The sequence below is a fragment of the Pongo pygmaeus genome, chromosome 11 (assembly GCF_028885625.2).
Source record: "Pongo pygmaeus isolate AG05252 chromosome 11, NHGRI_mPonPyg2-v2.0_pri, whole genome shotgun sequence".
In the NCBI taxonomy this organism is placed as follows: domain Eukaryota; kingdom Metazoa; phylum Chordata; class Mammalia; order Primates; family Hominidae; genus Pongo; species Pongo pygmaeus.
The window spans coordinates 54,102,455-54,118,676 of record NC_072384.2 but is presented as its reverse complement, the minus strand read 5'-3'; positions in this window follow the sequence as shown (position 1 = coordinate 54,118,676).

Genomic DNA, 16,222 nt, shown 5'->3' with positions numbered 1-16,222 from the left:
ACTTATACAATGCCCCTTTATTAAAAAGCATAATCCAAGAGGGAAGGGAAGGGGAATAAGGCAAAGAAAGAGAAAAACCAATAGAGGGAGCAAGAATGAATGACTGAGTTGACTGCTCCACCTTGGAAGACCACTTTCTAAGAGGCCATAAAAGCAACTGCTTCTCAACACACTCCACCAGGGTTCAGAAAGCAGAAGAATTAATCTTTAGGCTCCCTGTCTGTCACGGATTAGTCAACAATGTGCCCCAAGGAGATTAATCAACCCAAACCCCTACCTCTGCCAAACACTTACAGTTACACAAAGAGAAATGGTGACCTCTCACTTCTCTACATCGATAGGGAAGCCTTAGAGTAGGAGGCAGGAGTCCTGTATTGGGAAGTTGGTCATAGGCTACCCCCATGGGTCCTGACAGTAGTCACTGGGGCCAGAACAAGTAAAACATGTGCGACAGAACAGTTGAGGCAGAACCATTGTAAAGCGATGCCTATCTGAGACAGAAAAAATGAATTTGGATTGGAGTAGGGCATTAACTTAAAAGTATATGTGACATTTTACTCAGAATAAATGCCAATAGTTAAATATTTACATTTAGAGAAGTGAAACTATTAAAAAGAAGGTGCATTGCTTAATTGCACCTTTGCAATTTGCAGTTGGTAAATTGATGCATATTTAACATCTCCAAAGAAGAGCTTCTAAGGATACCAGCAACAGAAGAGACTCCAAAAGAAAATGAGAAGGGAAATACAATCTCTGTGCTTCACTAAGGGATTCTTAAATGCACTTCTTGAAAGTCTTCTTTTCACTATCATCCAGAATACTATTTCTCTCCTTGTTCTCTTGTATGTTTTTGAATTGCTTTATCTTGGTCTCCTTCAAGGGCTCCCCGTCTGTAGTTTGTACTATACATGTTAGTCCTAGCTGGATCCCTGTCTAGTTTCTGTTTCTCCGTCACTCTGTACGCCCTCTTAATGTTCTTGATGCCACACTCCAGAATTAATTATCTATAGGCTAATGAGCTCCAAATCAATTTTGTCAATTCTGATCTTTTTTGAGTTCCATATCAATATTTCTATCTCTAACTGGATATGCCCATCTTTTTTCATTACAGGAATATCAAACTCTGTGGATTCAAAACTGAAATCAATACCTCCTTTTCTAGGATATGTCATTGTCCCTTCCTCCCTGTCCTGCAAAGTTATTGGAATTAACATCCATGTAGAAATATAAGGTAGAAATTTTAGAGTTATATCTTTGACACCCCCTTCTTCCTACCCTCCTTCCCCATATTCAACAAGTCAATTTCTCTTGTCAGTTCTTTCTCAGAATGTCTCTCAAATCTGACCTGTCTTCAATTCCACTGCAAATGCCTTAGTTCAGAAACTCAGGATCACTTATCTGAAATATTGCAATAGCTTTCCATGTGTTCCTTCTCACACCAGGCCCTCCTCACTACAGTCTCTCCACTAGATTCCTGCCAAATTATCTTCCTGAAAGCATTTTTAATTGATCTTGTCCCTATCCTGCTTTAAAACCTCTTCTTGTTTCCATTCCTCACAGCAAGAGTTTAGTTTTTGAAACAATACTTTTCTTTTAACCTCATGCTTACCTAAAAGACAAATACGTAACCTCAAACCCTTATACCATACTGTTTGGGCTTCTCTTAAACATCTAGGTCATAGTTTTGCAATTTATCCATATATGTGTCTGAAAATTCCAACCTGTGGGTTCTCTCACAGTAGAAACTCTATGTTATTCATAGTTTTATGTCTCAGAGTGTAGTACGTTGCCTAGAGCTGTGTAGGAGCTCAAAAAAGGCTGTTGTTGAATGAATTAATCATTAAAGACAGGATCTGCTAATATATGCAACAAGTATGTTAAATAATGTAATATAAAATTGTGGCTTTATAGACAAACAAGTCTGAGGCATTTTTGGAAAATAAATAAAACATTTTTTATACTGGAGTACTTCCCAAAATCATTAATATTCTTTAATGCATATTATGACTCTTTAAAAAAGCAATGTAGCATAAAATATGAAATGAACTTTTTGCCTACTGAATGAGTTTTTGAAATGAGTAGTGCTCTAACAAAATGACTTTGGAAATGCTGTTATAGAAAAATACACAAATTCACTGTATGAAGGTAATAAAGACAGCTTCCTCTCATGTATATCTTTATTCTTCAGGATAATATATCATATGACCCAAGTATACAATTTTATTCTAATTAAATTTCATATATTATGCAAGGGAAGTGAAAGCAGCTTAGGCAAGGTTATTTTTCCAATGGCATTCCAAGCAAACATTATGGATGACGCCCTATTCCACACAATAACAACAACAATAATAAATAAATAAATAGTCATATAGTATTGTTTTTGGATTATATTCTCACTTTTAATGAAAATTTACATTTAAGTCCTTGAGAACCCAGGGCAATGCTGACAACAGAAAACAGGTAAATGGATTGTGACTCTGTATATAGTAAAGCAAACATTCCAAGGAAATAATTATATCTATTATATGATCTGTTTCTTTCAGAACAAATACAAACTATTCTCAACTTTTCCTATGTGGAAAATGATTTGTTGCCCTTATTAAAAGAGGCAAGTCCTGATTCCATCAATCTGTGTTGGTTGTACAAATACCTTGATATGCATTCACAGATAACAGTCTATTTAAAGGCTACGTGGAGGAAAGAGGACAAACGGGATGTGATTGTTAATTTTATGTGTCAACTTGCCTGGGCCACAGTGTTCAGATATTTGGTCAGATATTTTTTGGATGTTTCTACGAGGATGTTTTTGAACTAAATTTACACTTAAATTTTTGAACTTTGAGCAAAGAACATTGACCTTCATAATGTGAATGAGCTTCATCCAATCAGCTGAAGGCCCCAGTAGAACAAAAGGCTGACCTCTTATGAGCAAGAGGAAATTCTTTAGCAGGCTGCCTTTAGACTTTATCTGCAACATTAGCTCTTCTTGGCTTGCCAGTGGACTGACTTTGGAACTAAATTGCAACTCTTTCCCAAGTCTCCAATGTGTTGAGCTCCTCCATCGGATTTTGGACTCACCAAGCCTCCACAATCATGTGAGTCCATTTCTTCAAGTAAATCTCTCTCTATCTATCCAAGCCCCCTCCTTCCCATCCCCAGCTCCTGCCCTTCTGATCTCTCTCTCTCTTTCACTCTCTCTGTCTACATACACACACACACACTCTCTCTCTCTCTCTCTCACACACACACACACACAGGAAACTATGGCAGTAATTGTATAATCACTCTAGTCCCAACATTTCCCAAGCTGGGTTATGGAATTTCTATTGATTCGTTTGCAAGCACTCTATAATATTCTGGGAAATCCCATCCCATTTATTCGTCTGCCTGTCCACTCTAACCTGTATGTCTGGTTAAGCCAACCAGACTGTTTCTCCAGAACATTAGAAATAAAGCTGAGGAAGTGATGTCAGTCTTCCTTGGGGCACGTGGAATACTCTAAAATAATTCCAGATGTTTATAATATGAAGCTAGGGTTGAAAATCCAAGATACAGGACCTTATGTGCTGAGGACCCATGATACAGGATCATTGATCTTAACCTTATTTCAAGATCAATGGTTTTCTTGTTTGTTTTGTTTTGTTTTGTTTTTAATCCTAAGAGCTATAGGAAATCACTAAAAGCTACTAAATTTTAAATGTTCTTCCCAGCGTTGAGTTTTTAAAATGCATATCATGGCAGCTGGGAGAGAATGAATTGAGTGAAGGGGACAGGTGTGGATATAAGAAGATTTAGTGACTTAGATCAGGAAAATAGCAGTAAGGAATAAAAAGTTGGCAGATTTGAGGTACATTAGGGGCTGGAACTGGCAGGAAATTATCAATTGATTGTCCGGGTGTAGGCATTAGAAAGAGTGAAGGGTCAGACTTCACTCCTAGGTGTCGAAAGCAACAGATGATGGCAGCAAGATGCTGGCATTTACTAAACAGGAAACAGTTATTAAGAGGATCAAGTTTTGACTCCATTTTGGGCATTTGAGCTTGATATGCAAGAAATTTTACATGTATGTCTAGAATACAAATACAAATTTGGCAGTAAGCATTAGTGATCAACTCAGTAATCTCTTCTTTGATAACACTTATGCTGGTTACAAGGACTATGAATTATTACAGAGATGAGATAAGGGCTGAATTCAGAAGTAAATATAAGATGTTGCAGTGGGAAAAGGTTTGTGTGTGTGTTTACTTACTCAAAGTACAAGTAAGATGTGCCTCTTTTAACTATACTTAAAATAATAATCCTACTCTCTTTTCTGTCTCTATAATAGAATACCGCAAACTGGCTAATTTGTAAAGAAATAAGTTTATTTAGCTCACAGCTCTGGATGCTAGGAAGTCCAAGATCACGATGCCAGCATCTGGTGAGGGCCTTCTTGCTGTGTCATAACATGGCAGAGGGCATCGCATGGTGAGAGGGCAAGTACACGCCAGCTCAAGTCTCTTTTTCTCTTTTTGAAAAGCCGCCAGTCCCATCATGGGGGCACCACCCTGATGACCTTATCTAATTCTAATTGCGTTCCAAAAGTCCCACTTCCAAATGCCATCAACATGTGAACTGGGGGGTTAAGTTTCTAACACACAAAATTTGGAGAACACATTCAAAGCATAGCAGTAGTGCATTGCCTGGTCTGAAAAGGAGAAATAAAAAAGAGATGACTAACATTTACAAAACAATCTTTGAGACAGTTTTTTTTTTTAACGTTCTGTTTTTTCTTTTTTCAGAATTTAAGGAAGGCCACAATTAATAAGCACTTGCTAGTAATACTTAAAGTCAATAATAATCCAGCTCTAATCATTTTGATAAAGGTTTATTTGATTAAGATATTAATAGATCTCCATGGGCTGTTATGATTTATTCTTGATGCACCACAGAAATATGTCTAAATGTTGTGTGACCTATCAAAAGGACTGGTTTTACTGACTGTAGGGTTTTACTTCTGTGGCGAATCTGAAAACAGTTAGTATGCCATCAGGAAATTTTGGGTGCCTGGAAAGCTGTAGTCACCAATTGTTTTCCAGAAATTATCAACAGTGCCTCTCCGAGAATTGTTGAGTTTCCCAACAAAATCAACATTCTCTTATGGCTTGGTGGATCTCAGGTATGGACCCTTTTTTAACCACTCATCTATGAATTTGACAGGGCTGCAAATACAGATAAACAATTGGTAGATGGCAACCAAAGACATGGTGACTTTCTTTCAGCAAATGCATTCTCTCAAAAGGTAAAATAAAGTGATTGATATAGGAGCAACAGATGAGAAACAAAACAAAAAATTGTTATGACGGTAAAAGGAATAATTTGTAATGGGAAAGTTTATCTGTTCTTACAGGTCAAAAAGCTAATATGTTTGAGAACCATCTATTTAAAGAACAGCAAGTTTGGACCAACAATAAAGACCAACGGTGAAAGCAGGCAGCCCCAGAACAACTAGAAAATGCCAAAAGGAGGACTTTCTACTCACAAATATCAAACCATTTGACAGCCACTTTCAACACTAGATTTGCATTTTTTAAATAACTTTTTTTAGGCCTTAAGACTTATCCATAACAACTTAAGGATTTCCTACAGAAGGACCTAACCAGGGCTGTCATTCAGCCACGACTCACAGGTTAGTGACATCAGCTGGCAATACATCTTTCAGCTTTGCTGGGGACATTTTAGTTGCCAGAAGTTCATGAAATAGCAGTTGTTAAATATTTTGAATATCTCTCCTAAGCCTATCTAAATCCTGGAGAAATAGGTATACCTTATCAAAAAGATATTGTTAATCCAAAGTGATAGATGGTATAAAAAAGTATTCACATTTGGCTTTGAAGTGTATTTTTGTACTAACATTTGAATGTGTGTCTGATGTTCTGAGAAATTACTTCAAAGAGATTAATGAAGCCATACAGTGAAGACCTGACTCAGGAAAGCTGGGAAATTGTCCAGCTTTTTCTTCATTCTGTTACCCTGCCGAACTCCTCTTTGACACCCACTCTCTGACACCAACAAGGAATAGCTAAAATATCTTTTAGAATAATGTCAATCCTTCCTTATAGAATGGAAGATGGCAGTTTGAATACTACAGACTTTTTTTGTTACAGCAGGCAATGCAGATTTTAAAAATGCATCTATAATCTATCTTTGTTGATTATATCTTTATTATGCACTTTCCTTTCATCCTTTTGAAAGGAAAAGGATGGTTTTATTTAGAGATCCTAGTGCTTTCAGGAAAACTGGGTTCCATCTCAGCTTCAGGTGTGGAAAATATGACCTGGGCATCCTCCAAGCTTCAAGTGTGGGAAATGTGATCTTGACACAGTACATCCCATTTCCTTCATCACAGTCATTGGGTTCAGACCTTAATATTCATCCTAAGCTTGCTTAATAACAGTAAATCCCAGAATTATTGAAGGATTGCATCTAAGCTCTCTTTCTTTGGATGATGTCTTATATAGATATGAAGCTTAGGCCTGCTGCAGTCATTTTAATATAGTTATCGTGAAGATAAACCATTGTAAAAAGATGCACAGAGAGATACAGAGCTGGATCTCTCAGGATACTGTAAACCTCTCCATGAAATCATGCCTGAGCCTTTCCCCGTCCATTAACACATGCACTTAACCAAATATTTTCTTCATTTTTTAAGTCAATTAAACTTGAGTTCTCTGTTGTTTGCAATTTATGGCCTCCTAATTGAAACAGTAAGTCAACAAACAGGTCATTAAACTGATAAGGAACTGTCAATTATGTGACAATATAAATGCTGCCAATTAATATGAAAGAAAATTTCACCACAGCTAATGACAAGATGATAGACACATTTGCCTCTCTTTGTGTTGTGTCTTTCTCTGTCTCTCTCTTTCAGCATGTACATGCAGGCACACACACACATATCACCAATCTATGTTGCCTGCTATATTTTAATTCAGCTGAGTTATATGTTTTCAAAAATTAAATGATAAAAAAAAAGTAATCTCTATGTTATGAGCTAAAGTCTACTTGATCCTGGAAGAGTAGCCTGTGAGAAGTCCAATATATATCAAATATCAGAATGTTCAGCTCCAAAAGTTCCAGTAGCTTAAGCTTCTGTGCTTTAATCAGATGTAGATTGTATCGTTTTGTACAAAGAGGTAAATAAATTTTGACTAGAAGAAGGATAACCAGAAATGGTACTAGTAATAAATGAAAATAAGAAATCAAACGCTATGAATTAGACTTTTTATCCAATCCTCGTATTGACATGACATCATTGTCAATATTTTGAAGTATTCAGAAGAGTCTAATGTCCTTTATTATTACACAATAATAATTTTCTTATGTATGTTAGAACCAAGACAAAAATAAAATAAGTCAATAGTCAGCAAAATTAATGTAAAAATAATGCTTTATCATTAAAATATGGTGATGAATATAAATATATAATGAGCGTCTCCTGTAAAATTCTGCTACAGCAGTTTTTTTGTTTTTTTTTTTACCTACGATCCAGGGGTTGCACAAAAACAAATTTACTAGATAAAATCTTGTCAATATTATTGGGTATCTGCATAGAAGTAATTAAAAATTAATAAAGAGAGTGTCATAATCAAAGGTCATGTTGCTGTTGTTCAAGCCGTTATAGCTAGGTAATTGCTTTCTCTAAGAAAAATTCTTGGCAATGCATCATTAGCCTTTCCCTGTAGTCAGAACAACTGCAGCGAGGCTGTTCTTAAAAGTGCTCAGTGACACTTACTGCCAGGGCAATGGCTTGTGTCGGCACTCTGCTTTCTGCTGCAGAGATGTGTGGGACCAACTGACAGGCACATCATTAGCAATAACTGGGAAACAGGAATTACAACACAATGGAAAGATAAATGCATTCCACCCGAAGCAGCCTGAGAGAAAGGTAGAAAGAAAAAGCTTAGTGATGGAAGAGGTGGTTTGGGTGGCTTCAGTTACAAACGTATAAGATTGAGTTAGCAACTGAAATTGTCTTCAACAGAATCTGAGAGATATCAAGGGAAGTCCCTCACTACCAAATCAACAGTTGATACTGGTACAAAAGAGTTCTAAAGAGAGAAGCTGTATTTACTCTACAATGAGGCAAAAGAAAAGATGCTCTCACCTGTAGAGTCTTAATATTTTTTAATTCAAAAGAAAAGGCATTTATGATACCATACGATATTATGTCATGTCAATGTTATATTGATAATCAAAGACATTGTTTAATGTTATGAACTTTTTTAAAGTACCTGGAAACAATGTGAGGCACCTGCCTTAGATTACTGCCTTCTCACTGTGTCCTCACGTGACCTATTCTCTGTGCACGTGCACATGTCCCTGGTATCTCTTCATCTTCTTCATCTTCTTCATCTTCTTATAAGCACGCCAGTCATATTGGATTAGGGGTGCACTCTCGCATTTGCCTCATTTAATCTTAATTACCTCTCTAAAGGTACAAATACAGTCACATTCTAAGGTACTGAGGGTTAGGGCTTCACCATATGAATTTTTAGGAGATACAATTCCGTTTATAATAATAGCTATTCTAATACACTACATAAACTACAACTTAGAAGAGAAGTTATTTATTTCAGTTTCATGAAATCAAAGCAAATAACTTATAAAGTGCACCACATGGCCAGGATAATATGTGTACTACAGAAACCAAGCATGATATTTTTGAATATCAAGACCAAAATGTTAGATGAAGGCTGTTAAAATATTTTTATCAGGTAAAAACTACTTAAAATAACATCCAAATAAATTTATCAGAGTTAGGACTAGGGAAAAAAATCTGTTGTAAAATACCAAATGATGACCATATCTAGTGAAGGAAACAAAATTATCTATTTCTAAATAAAACTAAACATTTTTATTTCTTAGCAACTAGTTGGTAATTAAAAATAGGTGAATATTATATATAAATTTAAATTTATAATAAACTAAAAACCTAAGGTATAGAATTGGGAGCTTTTACTAGCTCATGAACGAAAAGGCATGTTTTGTCTTCAGCATCATCACTACTCCAAAATAAATGATGCAATGAGAACTGTCTACATGAGGAGAAGCATAAACATTGACCACTATGTTAGTTTGAAAAGATTTTTCTGTATCGTATTTGTATATCTAAGTAACAGGTACTGAAGTTTTGAATTTGCTTCAATATACATAATTAATTTTTGCTGTTGTTCATATTCCTAAGAAAAATATGAACATAAGACCAGACAAGTCTAGTCTACTTATATAAGGCCACATTCTTAATCCTTTTCAAGAATCATCTTCTTGTAAAAATAAAACTATGAAAAGAAGTGATTTTAGAACCCAAATATTGCTGGTCACAAATTTTGAAGGATCCAGTTGTTCAGGTCAAGTTTCTCTATTTATTAAATTGGATAGAAATGGTATTTACTATTTTTATGAAGATTAAACAAGTTACTGTAAAGATTAAGTAAGATAATGCCTATTAGGTACTTAACACCCACAACAGGATTTTTAAAAAGGGCTCTCGCTCCTTCAGTTCCTTCTCATTTTCATTTTTAACTAAAAACTAGAGAGAGGTAATATTTCAAGTTTTGAAAACCAAAAATGTGGAAATCATATCTAAGTTCAAAATTACTATTATTGCCATTTTCAGTATTATTTTCATTGTGTCATTCTCTTTTTTAATGTAATATATACATTTATGTTGTACAGCATGATTTCTTGATATGCATATTCATAATAAAATTACACAAGTAAACAACTTAACATATTAATTACCTTGCATTGCTACCATTGTGTGTGGTCAGGTGGGGGGATAGAGAAGTGCACCTCAAATCTACTCACTTAGTAAATTTTAAATATAAAATACAACATTATTAACTATAATCTTCCCACTCCACGTTAGATCTCTAGACTTACCTATTCTACATAACTGCAAGTTTGTACCATCGGACTGAAATCTCCCCATCTCTTTCCCCTCTTTCTCCCTTGCAACCACTAGTCCACTCTCTGTTTCTATGTACTCAACTTCTTTTTTAAGATTCCACACATAAGCGAGATCATGCAATATTTTTCTTTTTGTGACTTATTTCACATAGCATTATATCTTTCAAGTTCATCCATATTGTTCCAAATGGCAATATATCCTTTTTTAAAGCTGAATAATATTCCATTACACACACACACACATATATATAATACTTTATGCATTCATTAATTGATAGACATTTGTTTCTATATTTTGGCTGTTGTGAATAATGCTGCAATGAACATGGCAGCTCAGATATCTCAGATATTTCCTTTGGGTACATACTCAGAAGAGGAATTACTAGATCATATAGTAGTTTTATTTTTAATTTTTTGAAAAACCTACATATTGCCTTTCCTTTCTGTGAGAGCTGTCTCAATGTTTCCTGCAGGTTACAAAGTTTGTCTCTGGTGCAAAATCCATCAGAGAACCAGAAACACCATCTTTCAAAAAATAGCATCTACTTTTCATGTGTACCATATTATTTTCCTGAACTTTCACATTCATAATTCATCAGTTGATTTCAAAAATTGATCTGTCTTCTTTAAAATAAAAAAATACTTGAAAGAGTAGGTTTTACAGCCCAAATGTCCATCAATAATAGACTGAATTAAGAAAATGTGCCACATATACACCATGGAATACAATGCAGCCATAAAAAAGGATGAGTTCATGTCCTTTGCAGGGACATGGATGAAGCTGGAAACCATCATTCTCAGCAAACTATCACAAGGACAGAAAACCAAACACCACATGTTCTTACTCATAGGTGGAATTGAACAATAAGAACACGTGGACACAGGTCGGGGAACATCACACACCGGGGCCTGTCGTGGGGTGAGGAGCTGAGGGAGGAATAGCATTAGGAGAAATACCTAATGTAAATGATGAGTTGATGGGTGCAGCACACCAACATGGCACACGTATACCTATGTGTCAAACCTGCATGTTCTGCACATGTACCCTAGAACTTAAAGTATAATTTTAAAAAATTAAAATAAATTAAAAAAAAGAAAGAGTAGGTTTTAAACCCTTTTCAGTGGTAGCACAATGCCTCCTCAAAAACAAAGCACTAATAGCATTTGAAAATACAAAACCAGTAAAAACTGAGCTACTCTGGTTGAAGCAGAGTCTGGAAACCAAGAGCTTAGAGCACGAAAGAAATAGCAATTTAGAAAATCATTAGCTTAGAGATTGTCAAGATTCCCAGTGAATAAGTTTAGTAATTCATTTTACACAAATGCCATAATAATGTTGAGTGTAACCAAATTAGAAAGGCAACAGAAAGTGAGGTGTCTTTGAAACTGAGGCTACTCCTGACTGGCCTGAGTCTGTTTTTCTGGGGATGCTCCTTTCTGTAGCTCAGCTACAGTTATAGGACGTATGCAAACGGAACTTACTTATTTTCCCACTAACCAGACTGCTTTTCCTAGAAACATTTTATTGGTGTTTCCAGTCACTCACCAAACCATGTAGTTGTCCATCTTCAAAAAGTTCACTTTCATACAGACTTATTTAGGATTATAGAATATTATAATTTGCACAAATAAATGTTTCAAATAGGCCTAGTGATTTTAAATGCTTAGGTGGTACTCTAGTACTTACACTAAGAAATTAACAGCCAACACTTCATTGATTGATCTGGAAATTATCTACTCAATTATAAGTCATGTAGCCACTTCCAGATGTTTGTTCATTAGTTATTGCTTATTCAGAAGATTGGCTATATTGGTCCTCATATATTTTTAGGTTTATTAGAGTGTGAACGAACATATACTGTAATTACAAGATGCAGATGAGCAACCATCTGCAGACAGTTCTCCTCTCAAGGACTTTTAGATCAAACTGAGTCATACTCCACTGATGAGTTTCCCCTGGATTAAAGCTTTACAGCACTGTAAATGACAATAATTATGGTGCTGAAAATATAATGTTTTTTTGGACTGGAAACTTCCTTTTCTGTCCTTTCATGCTTTTAAAATAACTTCTAAAATAAACAACTTCTTGTATATGTTAATAAGTCCTTTAGGCCAATATTTTTTGTGAGGTTGTAAATGGACTGTTATTGATAAAGGAACAATTCATTTTTAGGTCACAATTTGGGCTCCAAAAACTGTAACTTAAATATTTGACAATAATTTTCAAAGATATATTTTCATCCATTAGTCATCTCACCATATTTCTTCCTTTTTAGTGCAAAGATTCATCCTATCTCAACTATGGGGTGTTTTTGTTTGATTTGTATTTTAGAAAAATATTTATTGGAAATGTCTACAGTGGAGAAGTCCTCTGGAATTTCTCCAGGTATTTCTTCCATAAACTAACATTGCAAATGGAATATTCAAATTGTATTAGCAAATTTTTCTTATGCAAAGTTGATTCACAGAGATTGTTGGAAATAGGGATATTTTTCTCACTGTGTTTTTTCCTTTGTCTTTGGATTACACACTCAGCGAAGTATTATTTTAATATTATGAAGCAAAATAACACGGCTTTGTATGGTCTCTCTGAGAACAATAGATTTAGTTTTGGATTATAAAAATATTAATAGGCTTTGGTAAGTAAATTCAGAGACTTTTAAAACTAGTATATCCAGTTTGAAAGATTTTCTCCCATTCTTAATGTTACATTACTCAACGCATATTTCCTAAATGTCTAAAATAGGTAGAGCTCTATTGTATATTTGCTAGTTCCTGAATAAAGTAATAGAACATTTTTAATGTTTTGCTTACTAAGTAGTAGGAGTCGATAGACATAAAACTAGCCAACTACAGTTGTAAGCAGAATTAAATTGGTGCTAAAATATAGACTCAAGCAACATCCTGGAAGAAGAAAGATGAATGGAGACAATGAACTCTAGTTGGTATTTTTCAGCCCTGTTCTGCGAAGAGGCTGTCTTCTCATTTCCTGGCTTAGGTCTTTATGCATTTATATGTTCTTTTCTATCATTTTTATGGATTAAATATAAGGAGTAGACGACTGCAGTGTAGATTCTGTCTTAAAATTAGAAGGCCAAACAAATGAAAAGCTCCTCACCATGCCCATGGAAATTCAGATTAAAACAAGAATGTTATGGCAAACAAAGAAAAAAAAAAGGTTGATAAGTTTGATGAATGTGTAAAGAAACTGGTACTCTTAATACTGCTGGTGAGAGTATAAATTTGGGGTGGTCAAATTGGCAATATGTATCATAAATGAAATAATCATATCATATTATACAGCAATTCAGCTTCTTATTTACCTTGGCTAAACAGAAATAATGTACACAGAAAACAGTGTGTAAGGGTGTTTAGTTCAGGTTTTTCTGAAACAGCAAATAATAGAATCATATTTACTCACTGAGTGTCGATCAGCACGTGAAAAACTAACTTATCCAAGAATTAGGTAGATCTCATGCAAACACAAAATAAATTATTATGTGAAACAGTTTACCCAGATAAAGGAAGACATCGTCAGGGATAGTGGTAAAATTGGATTTTAGCTAATCTCTGATATTTAACATATTATAGAAGTATAATACACATACATAAAAGGGCATGCCATAGTGTCCTGCTTGATGGCTTTTTATAAACTGAATACACCTATGAAATATTGATACCCTAAGAATCACTGATACCAGAGAAGTCTGTCTCATGTCCCATTCCAGTCACTAAATGTCCCTCAACAGTAACTTCTATGTGGTTTTCCCGCAGCATAGATAAATGTGTCTGATTTATATTTCAATTCAATAGAATCATACAAAAAGTTCTTTTTTGTGTCTGAGTTCTTTTGCTTAACATTATGTTTCTAGCATTTATCTGCAAGGACATATGTAGTTGGATTTTAGTCATTCTCTTTGCTGAATAAATATTTATTCCATGTGTGAATCTGCCACATGTATTTATTCTTACAATTAACACTTGCATAGGTCTCAGTTTGAGATGATCACATACAGCGTTTCTATGAACACTTTAGGACTCATCTTTTGGTTAACATAATGCATGCATTTAAGGAGAGAGCGTATACCAAATTGTGCAATGGGTGGGTCACAATGTGTCCATGTTTAGCTTTAGCACACCTTCTCAAATATTTGTTCAAGCAATTAGTATTTCAATCAATTGTCTATAAAAGTTCTGATTGTGCTACATCCTCACCAACATTTGGTGTTTTCAAACTTTTCATTCTATTCATTCAGGTGGGTGTGCAGTTGCATCCTATTACCATTTCAATTTCCATTTTCTTGATAAGCAATAGTTAAATAGCTATTAAAAAGCATTTTAATAGGTTTATTTGTATTTGAAAATACTCTTTTATGAACTGTCCGTTAGGATCTTTTGTTCATTTTTCTCTTGTGTGTCCCTTCTTTTTGTTATTGGTTTTAAAGAGCTGTCTATATATTCTGGTTTTGTGCCCTTTATTAGAAATAGCAAATATCTGCTACTCTGAGGGTTATAAATACACTCTTGTGATTTTTGATGACAGAAGTCCTTCATTTTAATATAGTCCAATTTATCAATATTTTTTCTTTTGTAGTTAGTGATTTGCAGGCTCTATTTAATAAGTCTATTATGCCTATTCTAAGGTCACAAAGATGATTTACTATGTTTTCCTTTGTATCATATTTATTGTTTCTTATTTTATGTTTACATCTGTAATCCATCTAGAATTAAATAATTGTGTGTGTGGTGCGAGGAAGGAGTCAAGATTCATTTTTTTCCAGATAAATATCCAATTGATTTAGCAAATCAAGAACACTGCATTGTTATAAACCAAACAATTGCATATGAAGGTATTTTCTTAGTCCATTCAAGTTGCTATAACAAAAATATTATAAGTGGATGGCTTATAAATAAAACAAAGTTATTGCTAACATTTTCTGGAGGCTAGGAAATCCAAGGTCAAGTCCCCAGCAGATTTGGTGTCTGGTGAGGGCCCTTTTCCCCATAGTCTGATATCTTTTTACTATAGCCTCACATGGAAGGAGCAAACAAGCTCCTTAACATCTTTTTCATGAGGGCACCAATACCATTCGTGAGGGTTTTGCCCTCACATTCTAAAGGCCCCACCTCTTAATAATGTTGCCTTGGAGATTAGGTTTTGACACATAAATTTGAAGGGACACAAACTTTCAGACAATAGCAAGTGTCTCTAGATTTTATTTTGTGCTGTTGGTCATTTGCCCCCTCCCAAACTTGCACCAAAACTAAATTGTCTTAATTACTATAGCTTTACAGTACGTCTTGGATCCTAGTTGTATAACACTTCCAGGTTTGTTGCACTTCAGCATGATAGCTTGGGTATCCTTGACCTTTGCATTTCCATGTGAATTTTAGAATTTCCGTAAAAATACCTGTTGTAATTTATATTGGGATACTATTAAATATGTTGATAATTTAGGGAGATTTGGCTTCTTCACAATATTGAGTCTTCCAGTCCATAAAGTATATCCCTTTCCTACTTAGGTCTTCTATAATTTGTCTCAATATGTTTTATATATTTTAATATAAAGATATTTCATATGTTTTAGTATATATATTTCTAGGTATTTACAGGCTTAGCTGCTATTGTAAGTTATAATGCTATATGTTTGAGGCTGGCATATGCAAATTTAATTGATTTTTTTTTTTTTTTTGAGATAGGGTCTGACTGTGTCACTCAGGCTGGAGTGCAGTGGCACAGTCACAGACCATTGCAACCTCAACCTCCCAGCTCAAGTGATCCTCCTACCTCAGCCTCCTAAGTAGTGGCACTCTAGCTGCATACCCCCACACTCAGCTTAATAGATCTTTTAACATTGACCTTGTATCCAGAAACCCTACTAACTCACTTAATAATTCTCATAGTTTGTAAACAACTAGAGATACAAGCATGTCATTTTACAATAATGACAGTTAATCCCTTACTTCTAATTCATGTATTATTTATTTCTTTTGACTTTTTGCACTGGCTCAGACTTCCATAGGAAGTCATAGTGGGCTTACTCACCTTGTTGTCTCTGAGGGGAAATAATTCAATTCCTCATTATCACACATACTATTTTTATACATTTATTGGTAGACATTGTGTATCTATTTGCTAAAATTGGTTCATTTAGTATTATAATAAGTTTATGTTGAATTCCATCAGTTATTTTCTGTAACTATCAAGATGATCATATGGTTTTTCTGGTTTTTCTCTTAATAGGATGAAATTTACTGATTGATTCTTGAA